Genomic DNA, 19,256 nt, shown 5'->3' with positions numbered 1-19,256 from the left:
GCCACGTTGAGGCGGCGTCCCACATCCCACAACTAGAAGGACCTGCAACTAAGATATACAACTATGTACAGGGTGGGGTTTGGGGAGATAAAGCAGAAAAAAAAAAAAAAAAGATTGGCAACAGTTGTTAGCCCAGGTGCCAATCTTTAAAAAAAAAATTAGTGCCTTTTTCTGTGCATATGTAATACTGCAATTTTTAACAATCATACACATGTTCAAAGAAAAGTATGTTCCCAGTTTAAAACAATCTGTGAATTTAGCCACACAGTCCTTTCATAAGTTGAGAACTGCCGAGCATTCTCATGGTCTCTGGAGAACACTTACGAAGTTACAGCTAGAGCTACACAACAATCTTACACATGTTGGTTTGAGTCATATTTGAGACCCAAGATTTTGTGTGTTTGTGACTTTATACCAAACCCCACACCTGAGATGGTCGATGACAACCAATTTCTTCCCCTTTTCCTCTGTGAGCAGTCCCAAAACAGAAAGTCTGCGAATGACTGGTCCTGAAGGTGATTTAGACCTGTTTCCAGGCCTTTGTTCTAACGTCGCTGCATTCTTGCCCATGGATGCCCTTTGTTGTGACAGGGCAGGAGGCTGAAGGATGCACGACAGGTGAGGAAACACAGCGATGCGCGAGAAACAGCCGCGCTTCCCCAGGCAAACCCTGTGTGTGGCCGGGACGCCTGCCAGGGCTGTTAATATTCCAGGGTGCTGGGACTGTTATTGCCAAAGGGCAAACCCGAGTTACACCGTGGGCCGACGCCGCAAGGATGTGGAAGGTGCTCGCCATGTGATGCAGCCGTGGGCTGGAAAAGCTCCGTAGGTCTGCTGCTGCGCATATCATTAGTGGTGATATCCAGGATTTTCTTAGAAGCCCTTGGGATTAAGGGGTGAAATCTGAGACGGTGGAGAGACGACGCACTGCCGGAGTGTTCCCGTGGGTGCCTGATGTCAGCATGCTGCGCGTCCGTGAGGCGTCCTCGTGAGTCACGTCACAGGGTTGCTGTCTGCTCCCTGATTGCCCCGCTCTCCTGATGAGTGACGGGGACTGACGGCTGGTCTGTAGAAGCTCTTCCTTCTGTGACCTTCAAGTGCTCAGCGGCTCCTACCCAGGCTGGAAGAGGCACCCCGCCCCCAGTCTTCATCCTGCGGTGTTAGCTGAGCTTGCACTGAGCACTCCCGTGTGCAGAGCAAGTGTGTTGCTCATGGTACTTGTGCAACCAACCTGCTCTTTCTGTCACAGAAGTCACTGGTGGGGCACAGCCTGTGAACTCTGTCAAAGCTGCAGTGGTTAAGACTACAGGCTCTGAACCAGACTGCCTCAGTCCAAATCCTGGCAAAGCCACTCACTGGCTGTGTGCCCGAGGCAAGTCACATCCCCTCTCTGTGCCTCAGGTTCCTTATCGAATAAGGGGAATAATAATGTCACCTACCCCCTAAGGTTTTTGTGAAGATGAAGTCAGCTAAAACATGTAAGGCACTCAGAGCAGTATCTTAGCACACCGTAGCACAGCAAACATTCGCAAATTACTAGCATTTATTTATAAAATATGCTTTTATTCTAACATGGTTGCATTGATGCCAGCGAATTCTCTTTGCTTGTGATAGGGGAGGAGGCTGAAGGATGCACAACAGGTGAGGAAATGGCGTTAGCAATGTGGGGCAGACTCCAGCCCTTCCCTGTTTTGTGGCATAGTCATTCAACAGGATGCTACAGAGCAATCAGAAAGCATGAACCACTGCCACCTGCAAGATAGGACATCAGATTGAACAAAACCAGACAAGAGTACACATGCACAATCCCATTTCTATAAAGCCCCGAACAGGCAACACAAAACAATGGTGATCTAAGTCAGAGTAGGATTATTTTTCTTTCCCTTTCCCTGACCCACTGCCTTTAATTCTAAACTGCCAAAGACCAGGGACCATGACCTCATCATTTTGTACCTCTGTTTGACCCCTTGAAATGGTTGGCCTGATTCTGATCCCTGGGATTCTGTTATCAATTTAGATTCCTAGTTCCCTCCCTGGGATGTTCTGACCAGTCTGGAGTGGGGTCTGGGAATTTGTGATTTGTGAAGTCCAGCCTGTGGGGATACCCAGGGAAGAGACCCAGGGAACAAATACTCCAACTTCATTCTCTTCCTCCCTCCACGTCTGCTGGTCCCTCCCATTGGCTGAACCCAACCAGAAGGAGAGACAAGGAGCCTGGTGGTGTTGTTTACCCAGGTCAGCCCCTTGGTCAGGGTGGAGAGCGGATCTGGAGGAAAACATCCAGCACCCATGTTATCTCATTGAGTCCCAACCAACAACAACCCCATGATATGAATGCTCTCATTATCCCATCCTACAACTAAGGAAACTGGAGCCCAGGGGCAGAGCCTCAAGTTTCCCACACAAGCAATGCTCGCTTCTACCTCCAGGGCATTAGTCTGAACAGGATTTGCATTGATGCTCATATGGCCTGGATGCCTCCCACTGAACACCCAGGTTGTTTAACTCCTCACCCCTCACATCTTCACCCTCCTTCTGCTGCACCATTTATAGTCAGAGCTGCAGAGGCCACAGTTCATTATTCTCCTAGTTCCATAATACATAGAAGGTTGGAGTCGGAGAGTTCAAGGAGGCATCATCCAACTCTCTCACTTTATAGAATAATCAGCAGCCCAAGATCTATCTCATGTATTCATTTCCTGTTCCATGGCTGGACTGTAAGTTGCAGGAACCAAGCTTTTTACATCATCTCCATCTTCCACACCCATTAGCAGAGTGGAACACACGCTGATACTCAACAAACTCATGCTGATTGGTTTGGTTGGTTAATTATTATTACTTGAATAACAGATGAGATATTTGGGCATTGAAATCATCTGTCCTGAAGGTGAGAGAGAGACGAACATCCTCACTCACAGATTTTGAGAGTAAAATTTGGTAAACCATCAAAATGTTCATCGCCAAAATGTTGAAAATTAATACCCATCCTTTACAAAGCAATTCTGACTTAGTAATCTCACTTCAAGTTCAATCCTAGGACACATTCATAGATATGTGCGAAGAGGTAAGGACAAATATGTTCCTCTCAGGGTTGTTTATAATAGTACACATACAGAGAATGACGTCAGCATCGTGGTGGAGTGAGTTGCTCCCTTTGTCTCTCCCCTCAAAGTTACACTTAGATGGACATCCATTAACTGGTAGAGAATTGCCTGCACAGCACAAGGGGACATCTGAGAGATCCATGCAACTGTGCATCTGAAGGTGGGTGGACTGGATTCCTGGGAAACAGTGGAACTAGGTGAGCACCCCTCCCCTTCGCCAGTGGCAGCCATCTAGGTTGTGGGTCCTTGGGCCAGCCTAGTGGTATAGTAGTTAAGTTTGTGTGCTCCAGTTTGGCAGCCCAGGGTTTGTAGGTTCACATCCTGGGCATGGACCTAGCACCACTCATCAAGCCACCCTGTGGTGGCATCCCACATAAAGTAGAGGAAGGTTGGCACAGATGTTAGCTCAGTGACAATCTTCCTCAAGCAAAAAGAGGAAGCTTGTCAACAGATGTTAGCTCAGGGCCGATCTTCCTAACAAAAAATAAATAAATAGGTTGCAGGTCCTCACACAGAGGCCGGCAGGACTGTAAGAGGAGGCAGGGGCAGCCCAGCCCAAATGTGAATGCTCTCAGAACTGTAGCCTGGTCTGTGGAAGCACCCACCTTGCCACAGCCGCCCAGCCCATGGGAATGCTGACCACTGAGTGGCACAGCCCAGCCCTTGTGAAGGAGCCCCCACCAAGCGTGGTAGCTCAGCTGAGCTGCCTGTGAGCACAGAACCACCACATGTTAAGACAAGCACCCCTCCCTCCCACCTAGTGCACTAGCTCAGCTGGTGCCCTGCCCAGTGCAGTGGTCCCACACAAGAGTGACCCACCAGCAGAACACAGGAGCAGTGCCTGCATGTCCATGCGTGACCCACCAAGTGGCTGCAGCCAGTGCACAAATGCAGAGCAGCCCTACCAGCACAATTTGCAGCAGACAGGGCAGGATCAGGAAACACAGATCCTGCTCCCCTCCCCAGCTGTGGCAGGTGGAATCTGCAACCTGATACCACAAATGTGCCAGCAAAGGGTCACTTCATCAAACACCATGAAGAACTACAGTAACACTTCAGAGAAGAAGGAAAATGACAAGTCTCCAGAAACCAATCCTGAACTCACAGAAATTTACCATCTAAATGACAGAGAATTCAAGACAGTTGTCATAAGGAATCTCAACAAGTTACAAGAAAACTCAGAAAGACAGTTCAATGAGCTCAGGAATAAAATTAATGAGCAGAAGAAATACTTCACCAGAGACACTGAACTCTTAAAAAAAAAAAAAAAAATGATAGATATGAAGAAAAAAATTAATGAGATAAAAAATAATCTAGAATCCAAAAAAAATAGAGCTGACATCATGGAGGACAGAATTAGTGATTTAGAAGACAAAAATATAGAAATGCTTTCGGTGGAGGAGGAGAGAGAACGAAGATTATTTTTAAATGAAGAAATTCTTTGAAAAATGTCTGACTCAATCAGGAAAAGGAACATAAGGATTATAGATATTCCAGAGGGAGAAGTGAGGGAGAAAGGAGCAGAGAGCTTGTTCAAAGAAATAATAGCTGAGAACTTCCAAAACCTGGGGAAGAAATTGGACTTACAAGTACATGAAACCAATAAAACTAATTACATCAATGCAAAAAGACCTTCTCCAAGGCAAATACTATTAAAACTGGCAAAAGTGAATGACAAAGAAAAAATACTAAAGACAGTAAGGTAGAAGAAAACAACCTACAGAGGAACTCCTATTAGGTTTTCAGTGGATTTCTCAGCAAAAACCTTACAGACTAGGAGAGAATGGAATGATATATTCAAAATACTGAAAGACAAAAACTTTCAGCCAAGAATCCTCTATCCAGTAAAACTATCCTTCAGATACGATGAAGAAATAAAAGTTTTCCCAGATAAACAAAAGTTGAGGAAGTTCATCTCCCCTAGACCTCCCTTACAAGAAATGATGAAGGAACTCCTCCTACCTGTAATGAAAAGGGAAAAGTTTACAAAACCTTGAGCAAGGAGATAAGCAGACAGATAGTATAGAAAATTTGAACTCTATATCAGAATAGGTTAGTGAACACTTAATCATAACATAAAAGACAAAGAGAAGGAAAGCATCAAAAAATAACTATAAACACTTCAATTTAGTCACAAACTCTCAACACAGAAAAGAACAATTTGTGACAACAATAACTCAGAAGGGGAAGAGGAAAGGGGTGGAACCTCCTTAGACTAATGGAGATAAGAGGCTATCAGAAAATGGACTATCTCATCTATGAGATCTTTTACACAAACCACATGGTAACCACTAAACAAAAAATCAGAGTGGAGCCACAAATCGAAAATAAAGAGAAAACTGAGAAAACCATCACAGAAAACCCCCAAACTGAAATGGCAGTCAGAAATACAAGGGAAAAGAAACAAGAGAAATATAGGACAACCAGAAAGCAAGAGATAAACGGCAGTAATAAGCCCTCATTTATCAATAATCACTCTAAATGTAAATGGATTTAATTCTCCAATCAAAAGACACAGAGTCGTAGGATGGATTAAAAAACAAGACCCGGCAATATGCTGCCTCCAGGAAACACATCTCAGCTCTAAAGACAAACACAGGCTCAGAGTGAAGGGATGGAAGATGATACTCCAAGCTAATGGCAAACAAAAGAAAGCAGGTGTTGTCATACTTCTATCAGACAAAGTAGACTTCAAGACAAAACAGGCAATGAGAGACAAAGAGGGGCAGTATATAATGATAAAAGGGACATTCCACCAAGAGGATATAACATTAATGAATATATATGCACCTAACACAGAAGCACCAAAGTATATAAAGCAAATATTAACAGACCTAAAGGGAGAAATTGACAGCAACACAATAATGGTAGAGGACCTCAACACCCCACTTACATCAATGGATAGATCCTCTGGACAGAAAATCAACAATGAAACCGTGGCCTTAAATGAAATACTAAACCAGATGAACTTAATAGATATATACAGAACCGTCCATCCAACAACAGCAAAATACACTTTCTTCTTAAGTGCGCATGGGACGTTCTCAAAGATAGAATATATATTGGGCAACAATGCAAGCCTCAATAAATTTAAGAAGACGGAAATTATGTCAAGCATCTTTTCTGACCATAATGCTATGAAACTAGAAATCAAGTATAAGAAAAAGACTAGGAAAGTCACGAATCTGTGGAGACTAAACAACATGCTACTGAACAACGACTGGATCAATAGAGACATTAAAGAAGAAATCAAAAACTACTGGGAGACAAATGAAAATGAAAATACAACATACCAACTCTTATGGGATTCAGCAAAAGTGGTTCTAAGAGCAAAATTTATAGAAATACAGGCCTACCTCAACAAGAAAATTCTCAAATAAATAATCTTAAACTACACTTAACAGAACTAGGAAAAGAATAAACAAAGCCCAAAGTCAATGATAGGAAAATGATAAAAATTAGAGCAGCAATAAATGAAATAGAAACTGAAAAAAAATAGAAAGGATCAATGAAACCAAGAGCTGGTTCTTTGAGAAGATAAGCAAAATTGACAAACCCTTAGCCAGACTTCACTAAGAAAAAAAGAGAGAAGGCTCCAATAAATAAAATTAAAAATGAAAGAGGAGAAATTACAAAGGATACCACAGAAATACAAAGGATTATAAGAGAATACTATGAAAAACTATATGCCAACAAATTGGACAACCTAGAAGAAATAGATAAATTCTTATACTCATACTACCTCCCAAAACTGAATCAAGAAGAAATAGAGAATCTAAGAAGACTAATCACAAGTAAAGAGATGGAAACAAAACCTCCCAAAAAACAAAAGTCCAGGACCAGATGGCTTCTCTGGAGAATTCTATCAAACATTCAAAGAAGAGTTAGTACCTATCCTTCTCAAACTATTCCAAAAAATTGAAGAATACAGAATACTTCCTAACTTATTCTATGAGGCCAACATCACCCTGATAACAGAACAAGACAAGGACAACACAAAGAAGGAAAATTACAGGGCAATATCACTGATGAACACAGATACAAAAATTCTCGACAAAATGCTGGCAAATTGAATACACCAATACATTAAAAGGATCATACATCATGATCAAGTGGGATCTATACCAGGGATACAGGGATGGTTGAACATCTGCAAATCAATCAATGTGATACACCACATTAACAAAATGAGGAATAAAAATGACTTGATCATCTCAATAGATGCAGAGAAAGCATTTGATAAGATTCAACATCCATTTATGATAAAAACTCTCAATAAAATGGGTATAGAAGGAAAGTACCTCAACATTATTAAGGGCATATATCAAAAACCCACAGCCAGCATCATACACAATCGGGGAAAACTGAAAGCCATCCCTCTGAGAACAGGAACAAGACAAAGTTGCCCACTCTCACCACTCCTATTCAACATCATACTGGAAGTTTTGGCCAGAGCAATTAGGCAAGAAAAAGAAATAAAAGGGATCCAAATTGGAAAGGAAGAAGTGAAACACTTGCTCTTTGTGGATGACATGATTCTATATACAGAAAACCCTAAAGAATCCACCAGAAAGCTATTGGAAATAATTAACAACTTCAGCAAAGTTGAGGGTACAAAATCAACTTACAAAAATCAGTTGCATTTCTACACACTAATAACAAACTAGCAGAAAGAGAACTCAAGAACACAATCCCATTTACAATTGTAAGAAAAGAATAAAATATCTAGGAATAAATTTAACCAAGGAAGTGAAAGACCTATACAATGAAATTATAAGACACTATTGAAAGAAATTGATAATGACGTAAAGAAATAGACAGATATTCCATGCCCATGGATTAGAAGAATAAACATAGTTAAAATGTCTGTATTACCTAAAGCAATCTACAGATTCAATGCAATCCCAATCAGAATCCCAATGAAATAAAACAAAGAATCCTAAAATTTATATGGAACATCAAAAAGACCCCAAATAGCCAAAGCAATCCTGAGGGAAAAAAAAGCAAAGCTGGAGGCATCATACTCCATAACTTCAAAGTGTACTAGAAAGCTTAGTAATGAAAATAGCATGGTACTGGCATAAAAACAGACACACAGATCAATGGAACAGAACTGAAAGGGCAGAAATAAAACCACACATCTGCGGACAGCTAATCTTCGACAAAGGAACCAAGAACATACAATGGAGAAAGGAAAGTCTCTTCAATGAATGCTGTTGGGAACACTGGACAGCCACATGCAAAGAATCAAAGTAGACCATTATCTTATACCATACACAAAATTTTACCCAAAATGGATTAAAGACTTGAGTGTAAGACCTGAAACCATAAAACTGCTAGAAGAAACCATAGGCAGTACATTCAGACATTGGTCTTAGCAGCATCTTTTCAAATACCTTATCTACTCAGGCCAGGGAAACAAAAGAAAAACTAAACAAATGGGACTACATCAGACTAAAAAGCTTCTTCAAGGCAAAGGAAACCATGAATAAAACAAAAAGACCACCCACCAACTGGGAAAATATATTTGCAAATCACTTATCAGACAAGGGGTTATTCAGTGGCCCAGGGTTTGCAGGTTCGAATCCTGGGCATGGATCTACACCCTGCTCATCAAGCCTTGCTGTGGCAGTGTCCCATATACAAAACAGAGGAAGATTGCCACAGGTGTTAGCTCAGTGACAATCTTCCTCAAGGAAAAAGGGGAAGATTGGCAACAGCTGTTAACTTGGGGCCAATCTTCCTCACCAAAAGAAAAAAATGGGCAGAGAATATGAACACACACTTTTCCAGAGAAGATATACAGATGGCCAACAGGCACATGAAAAGATGTTCAACATCACTAATTACTAGGGAAATGCAAATCAAAACTGCAATGAGATATCACCTTACACCTGTCAGAATGGCTATAACTAACCAGATGAGAAATAAGTGTTGGAGAGGATGTGGAGTAAAGGGAACCCCCTACACTGGTGGTTGGAATGCAAACTGGTGCAGACACTAGGGAAAACAGTGTGGAGATTTCTCAAAAATTAAAAATAGAACTACCATGCGATCCAGTTATTCCACTGCTGGGTATTTATCCAAAGAACTTGAAATCAACAATTCAAAGAGATCCATGCACTCCTATGTTCACTGCAGCATTATTCAAGATTGCCAAGACATGGAAGCAACCCAAGTGCCCACCAATAGATGAATGGATAAGGAAGATGTGGTGTGTATATCTACAATGGAATACTAGCCATGAGAAAAGACAAAATCGTCCCATTTGCAACAAAATGGATGGACTTTGACAGTATGATGTTAAGCAAAATAAGTCAGACAGAGAAAGACAAACACTGCATGGTTTCACTAGCATGTGGAAGACAAACACACACATGGATAAAGGGAAGAGATTAGTGGTTACCGGAGGGGAAGGGGGTGGAGTGGTGGGCACAAGGGGCAAAGGGACACGTGTGTGCTGACAGATAGAAACTAGACTAGTGATGGTGAACACAATGCAGTCTATACAGAAACTGATACATAGTAATGTACACCTGAAATTACACAATGTGATAAACCAATATGACCTCAATACGATAAAAAATAAATTAAAAAATAGTACACATCCGTTGTGAGAGACTGATGTACAGACAACGCTCAGACCGTATGCAAGAATAGAGCTCTGACCCAACCTGGCAGCGAGGAGTCCGGGAAGACTGACCACACGTCTGTAGCCATCAGCCCACCAGCAATGACTCCACTTAGACTGCAGCTCCCCTGACTTTTGCCCTCCATCCCCCAGCTTCCAATTTAGGGCCAAGCAGAGAAAGCCAAATATGCTCCCCTAACCAGTCCATCACACGATGACGGATTCTAGTTAGCCCACCTCCAGCTTCCCAGCCAGCGCCCTCCTAGCAGGCGGTGCCTGACGCCTGTCCCATCTCTGCCGCCTTCGAGTCTCTGCGCAGCCTGTGACGGCACTGACACCCTCGCTGTAGCCAGCTTTGAATAAAGAGCCTTTGTGTGTCCTCGTCTGGGTGGTCTTCATTTATTTTCACAACTGAAAACAACCAAAGGGTCTGACAATAGAAAATTTAAATAACTTATGGCAGATCTATATGATGGAATATCATACAAGGATTAAAAATCAAGTTTTTTTAAGAACGTTAAATCAATTGGTAAAATGCATGTGAAATAATATTGAGTGGAAAAGGGAGCATAATTATAGATACATAATATTATAGATACATAGATATGATCTATGTACAATTATACCTTGCTTATATATTATGTATGTATTTTATATATATATATACACTACATATGTACACACCACAGAAAATATAATTTAAGGAAATCCATTAAAATATTAACAGTTGTTTTCTCTGGGTTGGTGACACTATGTATTATTTTCATTTTCTTTATGTTTTTCTATAATTTCCAATTAATATAGATTGAATATGCATTTACTTTGTAAAAAGGAAACTTTTAACTTAAAAAAAATTACCTTTAGTTTTAAAAAGCTTGCAAAGAATTGGCGATTACAAACTAGAAACCGGGCATCTTTCCTGCCCCTTCTCCTGTCGGTTCCCCAGTCGTAGAACCTTTATATCTCTTGAGAAAACCAGACTGCGAATCGGGCGTCAGATTTTCTCCTACCGCTCAGGTTGGTTAAGTCACTTCACCTCCTGGGTGGACCACCTGATGCTGAGCTGACCAGCTGGGGCCAGGCCCCGGCATCAAGAATCGATTTGAGAAGGGGCCTACCGCATTTGAAATGTATTAAGGCATTCGAGAGGAGATTCATAGGTCTTGTCTGGTTCTTTTTTCTTTTTTTATTGTGGTAAAATACTCACAAAATTTGCCACTTTCACTATTTTTAAGTGGCACTCAGTGGCATTAAGTACATTCACAGAGTTGTGCAGCCATCACAACTATCCATTTCCAGAATTTTTTCATCATCTAAACAGAAACCTGGTACCCACTACACTATAACTTCTCATTCCCTCCTCCCCACCGTCCCTGGTAACCTCTAGTCTACCCTGTGTCTCATATATATGAATTTGACTATTCTGGATACCTAGGAGAAGTGGAATCATACAATATTTGTCCTTTTGTGTCTGACATTTCACTTAGCATAATGTGTTCAAGGTTCATCCATGCAGTAGCATGTGTCAGAAGTGCATCCTTTTCTGGCTGAATACTATTCCATTGCATGTATATGCTACATTTTGGGTATCCAGTCATCTGTTGATGGACATGGGTTGTTTCCGTCTTTTGGCCATTGTGAATAATGCTGCTATGAATATTAATATCTCTTTGAATCCCGACTTTCAACTGTTTGGGGTCTATACCTGGGAGTGAGATTGCTGGATGACGTGGTAATTCTCTGTTTAACTTCTTGAGGAACCACGATTTTCCACAGCAGCTGTGCCATTTTACATTCCCACTGCAGTGTATGAGGGTTCCAATTTCTCCACATTCTCACCAACACTTATTTTCTCTCACTCTCTTTTTTTTAAATAGCCATGGTGAGGGGTCTGAAGTGATATCTCATTGTGGCTTTGATTTGTGTGTCCCTAATGATCAGTGATGTTGAGCATCTTTTTATGAACCTATTGGTCATGTGTACATCTTATGTGGAGAAATGTCTATTCATGTCCTTTGCCCACTTTTTTTTTCTGTAATCTTTTTTTTTTAAGGTTATGATAGTTAACAACCTTGTGAAATTACAGTTGTACATCATTATTAGTCATGTTGTAGGTACACCACTTCACCCCTAGTGCCCTCCCCCCACCCCCCTTTCTCCTGGTAACCACCGATCAGTTCTCTATGTCCATATGTTAACTACCACCTGTGAGTGGAGTCATACAGAGTTCGTCTTTCTCTGTCTGGGTTATTTCACTCAACATAATACCCTCAAGGTCTATCCATGTTGTTGTGAATGGGACGACTTTGTCCTTTTTTATGGCTGAGTAGTATTCCATTGTATATATATACCATATCTTCTTTATCCAATCATCAGTTGCTGGGCACTTAGGTTGGTTCCATGACTTGGCTATTGTGAATAATGCTGCGATGAACATAGGGGTGCATGGGACTTTTGGAATTGCTGATTTCAGGTTCTTAGGGTAGATACCCAGTAGTGGGATGGCTGGGTCACAAGGTATTTCTATTCTTAACTTTTTGAGGAATCTCCATACTGTTTTCCATAGTGGCTTCACCAGTTTGCATTCCCACCAACAGTGTACGAGGGTTCCTTTTTCTCCACAGCCTCTCCAACATTTGTCACTCTTGGTTTTGGATATTTTTGCCATTCTAACAGGTGTAAGGTGATATCTTAGTGTAGTTTTGATTTGCATTTCCCTGATGATTACTGATGATGAGCATCTTTTCATGTGTCTATTGGCTATCCGTATATCTTTGGAGAAATGTCTGTTGGTGTCCCCTGCCCATTTTGTAATTGGGTTGTTTGATTTTTTGTTGTTGAGCTGTGTGAGTTCTTTGTATATTATGGAGATTAACACTTTGTCAGATAAATAACTTGTAAATATTTTTTCCCAATTAGTGGGCTGTTTTTTTGTTTCAATCCTGTTTTTCCTTGCCTTGAAGAAGCTCTTTAGTCTGATGAAGTCCCATTTGTTTATTCTTTCTATTGTTCCCCTCATGTGAGGGGTTATGGTGTCTGAAAAGATTCTTCTGAAGCTGATGTCAAAGAGTGTACTGCCGATATTCTCTTCTAGAAGACTTATTGTTTCAGGCCTAATCTTTAGGTCTTTGATCCATTTTGAGTTTATTTTAGTAAATGGTGAAAAAGAATGGTTGATTTTCATTCTTTTACGTGTGGCTGTCCAGTTTTCCCAGCACCATTTGTTGAAGAGACTTTCTTTCCTCCATTGTAGGCCCTCAGCTCCTTTGTCAAAGATTAGCTGTCCATAGATGTGTGGTTTTATTTCTGGGCTTTCAATTCTGTTCCATTGATCTATGCACCTGTTTTTGTACCAGTACCATGCTGTTCTGATTACTGTAGCTTTGTAGTATGTTTTGAAGTCAGGGATTGTGATGCCTCTGGCTTTGTTCCTCTTTCTCAGGATTGCTTTAGCAATTCGGGGTCTTTTGTTGCCCCATGTGAATTTTAGGATTCTTTGTTCAATTTCTGTAAAGAATGACATTGGAATTCTGATTGGGATAGCGTTGAATCTGTAGATTGCTTTAGGTAGTATGGACATTTTACCTATGTTTATTCTTCCAATCCATGTGCATGGAATGTCTTTCCATCTCTTTATGTCGCCGTCGATTTCTTTCAAGAAGGACTTGTAGTTTTTGTTGTATAGATCTTTCACTTCCTGGGTTAAGTTTATCCCAAGGTATTTTATTCTTTTTGTTGCGATTGTGAATGGGATTGAGTTCTTGAGATCTTTTTCTGTTAGTTCATTGTTAGCATATAGAAATGCTACTGATTTATATATGTTGATTTTATACCCTGCAACTTTGCTGTAGTTGTTGATTGTTTCTAATAGTTTTTCTATGGATTCTTTGTGGTTTTCTATATATAAGATCATGTCGTCTGGAAACAGCGAGAGTTTTACTTCTTCGTTGCCTATTTGGATGCCTTTTATTTCTTTTTCCTGCCGAATTGCTCTGGCCAAAACCTCCAGTACTATGTTGAATAAGAGTGGTGAGAGTGGACACCCTTGTCTTGTTCCTGTTCTGAGAGGGATGGGTTTCAGTTTTTGTCCGCTGAGTATGATGTTGGCTGTGGGTTTGTCATATATGGCCTTTATTATGTTGAGGTACTTTCCTTCTATACCTATTTTATTGAGGGTTTTTATCATAAATGGATACTGTATCTTGTCAAATGCTTTCTCTGCATCTATTGAGATGATCATGTGGTTTTGTTTCTCATTTTGCTAATGTAGTGTATCACGTTGATTGACTTGCGGATGTTGAACCATCCCTGTGTCCCTGGTATAAATCCCACTTGATCATGGTGTATAATCTTTCTGATGTATTGCTGTATTCGGTTTGCCAAAATTTTGTTGAGGATTTTTGCATCTATGTTCATCAGTGATATCGGCCTGTAGTTCTCCTTCTTTGTGCTGTCCTTGTCAGGTTTGGGGATCAGGGTGATGTTGGCTTTATGGAATGTATTAGGGAGTGCTCCATCTTCCTCTATTTTCTGGAATAGTTTGAGAAGGATAGCTGTTAAATCTTCTTTGAATGTTTGGTAGAATTCTCCAGAGAAGCCGTCTGGTCCTGGACTCTTATTTTTGGGGAGGTTTTTTATTACTGTTTTTGCCCATTTTTTAATTAGGGTTTTGTGGGGGGTTTTTTGTTGAGTTGTAAGAGTTCTTTATATATTCTGGATTTGATTTAGTTTTGGCCCAGACTAAACCATCTGACTGTTAATCAGAAAACTTATGAATATAGACACCAGAAAATAATCTCAACTAGATTATCTTCAGAAGCAAAAATAATATAATCCAGTGGGGGCTTAATGACGGTGGGGCAAACTGAGGTCAACAGACATTCCTGCTGGATGGCTGGCTGGCCAGGCTGGCCAGATACGGACAATAGGTCACAGATTTGTAAATGTCAAGCAACAAACGCCAAGACTCCTTTCAGACCTGTGTTTTGTGTCCCTTGGTCCCCAAGCCTGCTGCTGGCCTCTCCACTCCAAGCCTGGGTGTCTGCAAATTGGTGGGAAACGGAAGGGACCGGTTTCAGGGGTGTCTGGGGCTTGTAGCGGGGAAAGGAGTGATCCAGCAAATCACTGGCGGATCTTCTAGGTCAAAAGATCCTGAAGAAAGTGGAGCACAGAATATACTTGGTGAACCTATTATGAGAGAGAGGACTGAAATTTGGGGTATGTTATGGGAGAGTGCTTCTTTGAACGAAAGGGAAGTTAGATAGAAATACTGAGGAAGAGAATATGAAAGTAGATACTCAGAAGTTAATATTTGGGGCCAGGGTTTTAAAATTAAAGCAAACCGCCCAATTATGCTTTTCACCTCCAGAGCTAGGTTTAGAAACGCTATTTTATGGGAATATTGCAGCTGGCAGAGTCATCTCAAGAGGCAACCTAAATATTGACTGTCACACTGGAAACTTCTCTGTAGTCAAGTTTGAGCCTTTAGACTGGACACCAGAGACGTGCACTTCAGTCTTGAGACAGGTACATGACTGTTACAAGGGACTGAAGCACGTCCTAACAAAACCGACATTTTCAAACAGAAACTGGTTCCATCTAATTTTACGGAAAACTATTTTTATCTAGTTATTTCATTATAACTGTTCACATATGTTCCAAACAAGAGGAGCGAAAACTATTTAAAAATTCTACCAAAACCAGTTAATAAATCCTTTAAATAATATGAATAAATAAATAGTTTTAAAATGTCTGGATTTTATTAATCTATAAAACAGCTTTTAAAAAAGGACCTAAATCATGTCATATATTTAAAAATCATATGTATGTGTATGTATAATATATACATTTAACTTAATATAGAGAAAAAAGTGATTTAACATGGAGAGAAAAGTGGTGTGGGGTTTTTTCTTATCGAGAATGGAAGAGGACAGAGTGTAAATATTTTCTTATTAAATCTTTACTGGAGGAAGCCGAGAAGAGAAAAAAAAAAGGTTTATAAATGTTTGTTTTGGTTTCCGTTTTAAAAACCAAACTTTGTTATTTTGCCAGCTTTGAAAGTCTGCCTTTTCTTTTCTGAGGGGCTGGGGTGGTGCAGGTGGGAGGGTACGGCCACCAGTTCAAAGGACCCGAGGGTGTCACTTCCTCTTCTTCACAAGCTTTAAAACCCGTGGAGGCTGAGACCAGCTCCCAAGGACGAGGAAGGATGTGGCGTCACTCGCTTGGTGACTTCGGGGGCAGGGCCAGATCAATGGAGTCCTAGATTCAGTTAGTGATTATTTGTAATCCGGGAGGCAGGGAAGGTGAGGGGTCTGTGGCTCTGATTTGTGACTCTCAATGTCGAAGGACATGACCTGCCAACCCAGACTCCATCTTCCCTCAGGAAAACTGATTTTCTGCAGGCTCACAGTGGCCGACTTCTCCTGCCCGCCCCCCGGCTGCTCTGAGATTCCCCTACCAGGAAGTGGTTCTGTCTTAATCCCATGGGAAACCGAAAGAAGCGGGTGCAGAGGTCTCAGAGAAGCAGACTGCGCCCTTGAATTTAGGAGCTGGGCGGGTCAGGTCTAGTGTCCTTCTGGAGGCTGCTGCTAGACTTTGGAATTGTCCTTCCAGCAAAAAGGTTTTCAACCGGGAAGCCCAGGTCAAGAGATTTGTGTTTTCTCTCAGAAACCTGGGCACATCCTTTACTCTCCCTAACACCCGATTCAGTACCAGGTTTTACACCATCCTAAATGTCTCTCAAAACCCTTGCCTCCGGAGGCCTTCCATTCATTTATCCGGCAAATTTGGTGGCCACTGCGGTGTGTCAGGCTAGCCCAGCTCCTGCGGATGCAGCAGTAAGTCACCCAGGAGAACTCACCGTCTGGTTGCTTCCTCTAAATTCTAGTTAAAACCAAACCGAACCAAAAAGCTAGGCCAGCCCCCCAGAGCACCTGTCACTTCTCCTTCCTGACTCTCAGCACATGCGCTTCTCCTCATTCCACGGATGCAGACTGAGGGCTGGAGCCACTCCCTCGCGCCCTGAGTCAGAGTCACCGATGGGCTAGAAAGCTCTAAGAAGCTCACTCATTCGTCATCCAGAGAGCGCTGCTGGGTTACCGTCCGCCAGGCGTGTCCTCAGAGTAGAGTGGACAGGAGAGAGAAGTCCCTCTGTCACGCAGCTTCTACATAGTGAAGGAGACACACAGCAAGTGAGAAAAATACCAGGCAGGAAGTAGGATGTCAGAGACTAGCCGACGGCTTGAAACCTGGCTGCTCAGGGAAGGCCACCTTTGAAGTCTCTGTGAAGTCATCTTGTGTTTTACACTTCCGTCCATCTGCCCAGAGGGACTCACAGCAAAACCTGTAGGAGGGTCAGGCTAAGTTTCAGGAGAAGAGGGAAGAGAGGAAGCTGGTGCATTGGCTGGCCCCTTAGAGGAAGCTGGGGCCACTGCAACAGAGTACCACAAACTGAGTGGCTTAAACAACAGAAATCCACTGTCACAGTTCCGGAGGCTGGACTCTGAGAACAAGGTGTCAGCAGGGCTCTGCTCTCTCTGAAACGTGACCGGGAGGATCTCTTCATGCCTCGGCTTCCGGTGGTCTGTGGCGAGACTGGAAGCTCCTTGGGGTCCCTGCAGCTCGTCCGTCTCTGCCCCCGGAGTCACACGGCGTTCCCGCGGCGTCTCTGTCTGTGTCCCTTCTCTTCTTAGAAGGACTCCCGTCATGTTGGATGAAGGGCCCCCACACTCCAGTGTGACCTCATTTTAATCTAATTATATCATCAAGGACCCCGTTTCCAGATAAGATCACATTCTGAGGGGCCGGGGGTTAGTTCTTCACATGTTGCCAGGAAGACATTTTTTTATTGCATTTAGTCAAACTTGTCAGTCTTTTTTAGGTTATAAGTCATCCTTTGGAAGGCCCTCCATACTCTGAAACTGCAAAAAATTCTCCCATTGTTTCTTCTAGATGCTTATGGTTTCAATTTTTATGAGTAATTCTTTGACCCATCTAAAATTTACATGAGTGTACAGCACTTCAACATACGTCTTCGTGGCAACGCCCCATGCCCCCGTCGCCCACACACAAAACAAACACACACAGAAAAGCAAAGACAAAAGACAAATGACAAACTAGGGGAAAAAATGTCTCAGTCATACTGCAAAGGACCGATTTCTTTAATATATAAAGAGTTCCTATAAATCAATAAAGATGTACAATCCAATAGAAAAACAGCAAAGGTTTGGGACAATTCACTGAAAAAGAATACAATTGGCTCTTAAACATAGGAAAATATGCTTGACTCACTCATATCAAGTAAAATGCAAGTTAAAATTACATAAGAATGCCATTTTGTCATCTAGTAGAGTGCCAAAGATTTGACAGCCCACTGTTGACCAGAGGTTGGGAAGCTGTCACTTACATTTTTACCAGTAGGAGTGTAAGGTGGTTCATCCTGTATAGACGGCAATTTGGCAACATCTATGAAAATTAAAAATAAACATATCGTTTAAGTGTGTACTCTCACTTCAAGAAGGATGGCCTCCCAGTGCCAGGAAGGAGAACACTCTTATCACTGGAAACAGGGATTTGACACCAAGGTGAGTCTGAACAAACAGGCCTTACTAAAATAACCCTTATCTTCCATTACTTCCCATATATTTCCTAGTCACTTTCCCACAATTTACCACCCCTAGAAACCCAAGTCCCTTTCCTTTGTCTAGTCACTTCTCCACAATTTATCACCCTTTGTTGAGATGGTCTATAAGCCCCCTAGTCCCACCACTTCTTTGGAGTTTTCACTTCTTTTCTGTGAAGCCCCATGCCATGTAAAAATATTAACATCAAATAAAATTTGTACACTTTTCTCCTGTTAATCTGTCTTTTGTCACTGTAATTCACAGGCCCTCATAACAGAGTCTGACAGGGTAGAGGAAAAGTTTTCCTCCCCTACCTTGGGCCATATGGTAATTCTGTTTAATTCTTTGAGGAATCATTATACTTTTTTTACTGTGGCTGCACCATTTAACATTTCCACCAACAGTGCACAAGGGTTCAATTTCTCCCCATCCTCACCAACATTTGCTCTTTTCTGGTTTTTTGATAATAACCATGCTAATGGGTATGAGGTGGTATCTCATTGTAGATTTGATTTGTATTTCCCTGATAATTAGAGATGTTGAGCATTTTTGCATGAACTTGTTGGCCATCTGTATATCTTCTTTGGAAAAATGTCTTTTCAAGTCCTTTGCCCATTTTGTTTTGTTTTTTTGTGAGGAAGATTGGCCCTGAGCTAACATTTGTTGCCAATCTTCTTCTTTTTGCTTAAGGAAGATTGTTGCTGAGCTAACATCTGTGCCAGTCTTCCTCTATTTTATGTAGGATGCTTCCACAGAGTGGCTTGATGAGTGGTGCTAGATCCACGCCCAGGATCCCAACCTGCAAACCCTGGCCTGCCGAAGTGGAGCTCACAAACTTAACCACTACATAGCAAGCTGGCCCCCCTTTGCCCATTTTTTAATTGGATTGTTTGTTTTTTT

This window comes from Equus przewalskii, chromosome 13, assembly GCF_037783145.1.
Source record: "Equus przewalskii isolate Varuska chromosome 13, EquPr2, whole genome shotgun sequence".
NCBI lineage: Eukaryota > Metazoa > Chordata > Mammalia > Perissodactyla > Equidae > Equus > Equus przewalskii.
Note: the sequence above shows the minus strand (reverse complement) of the source record.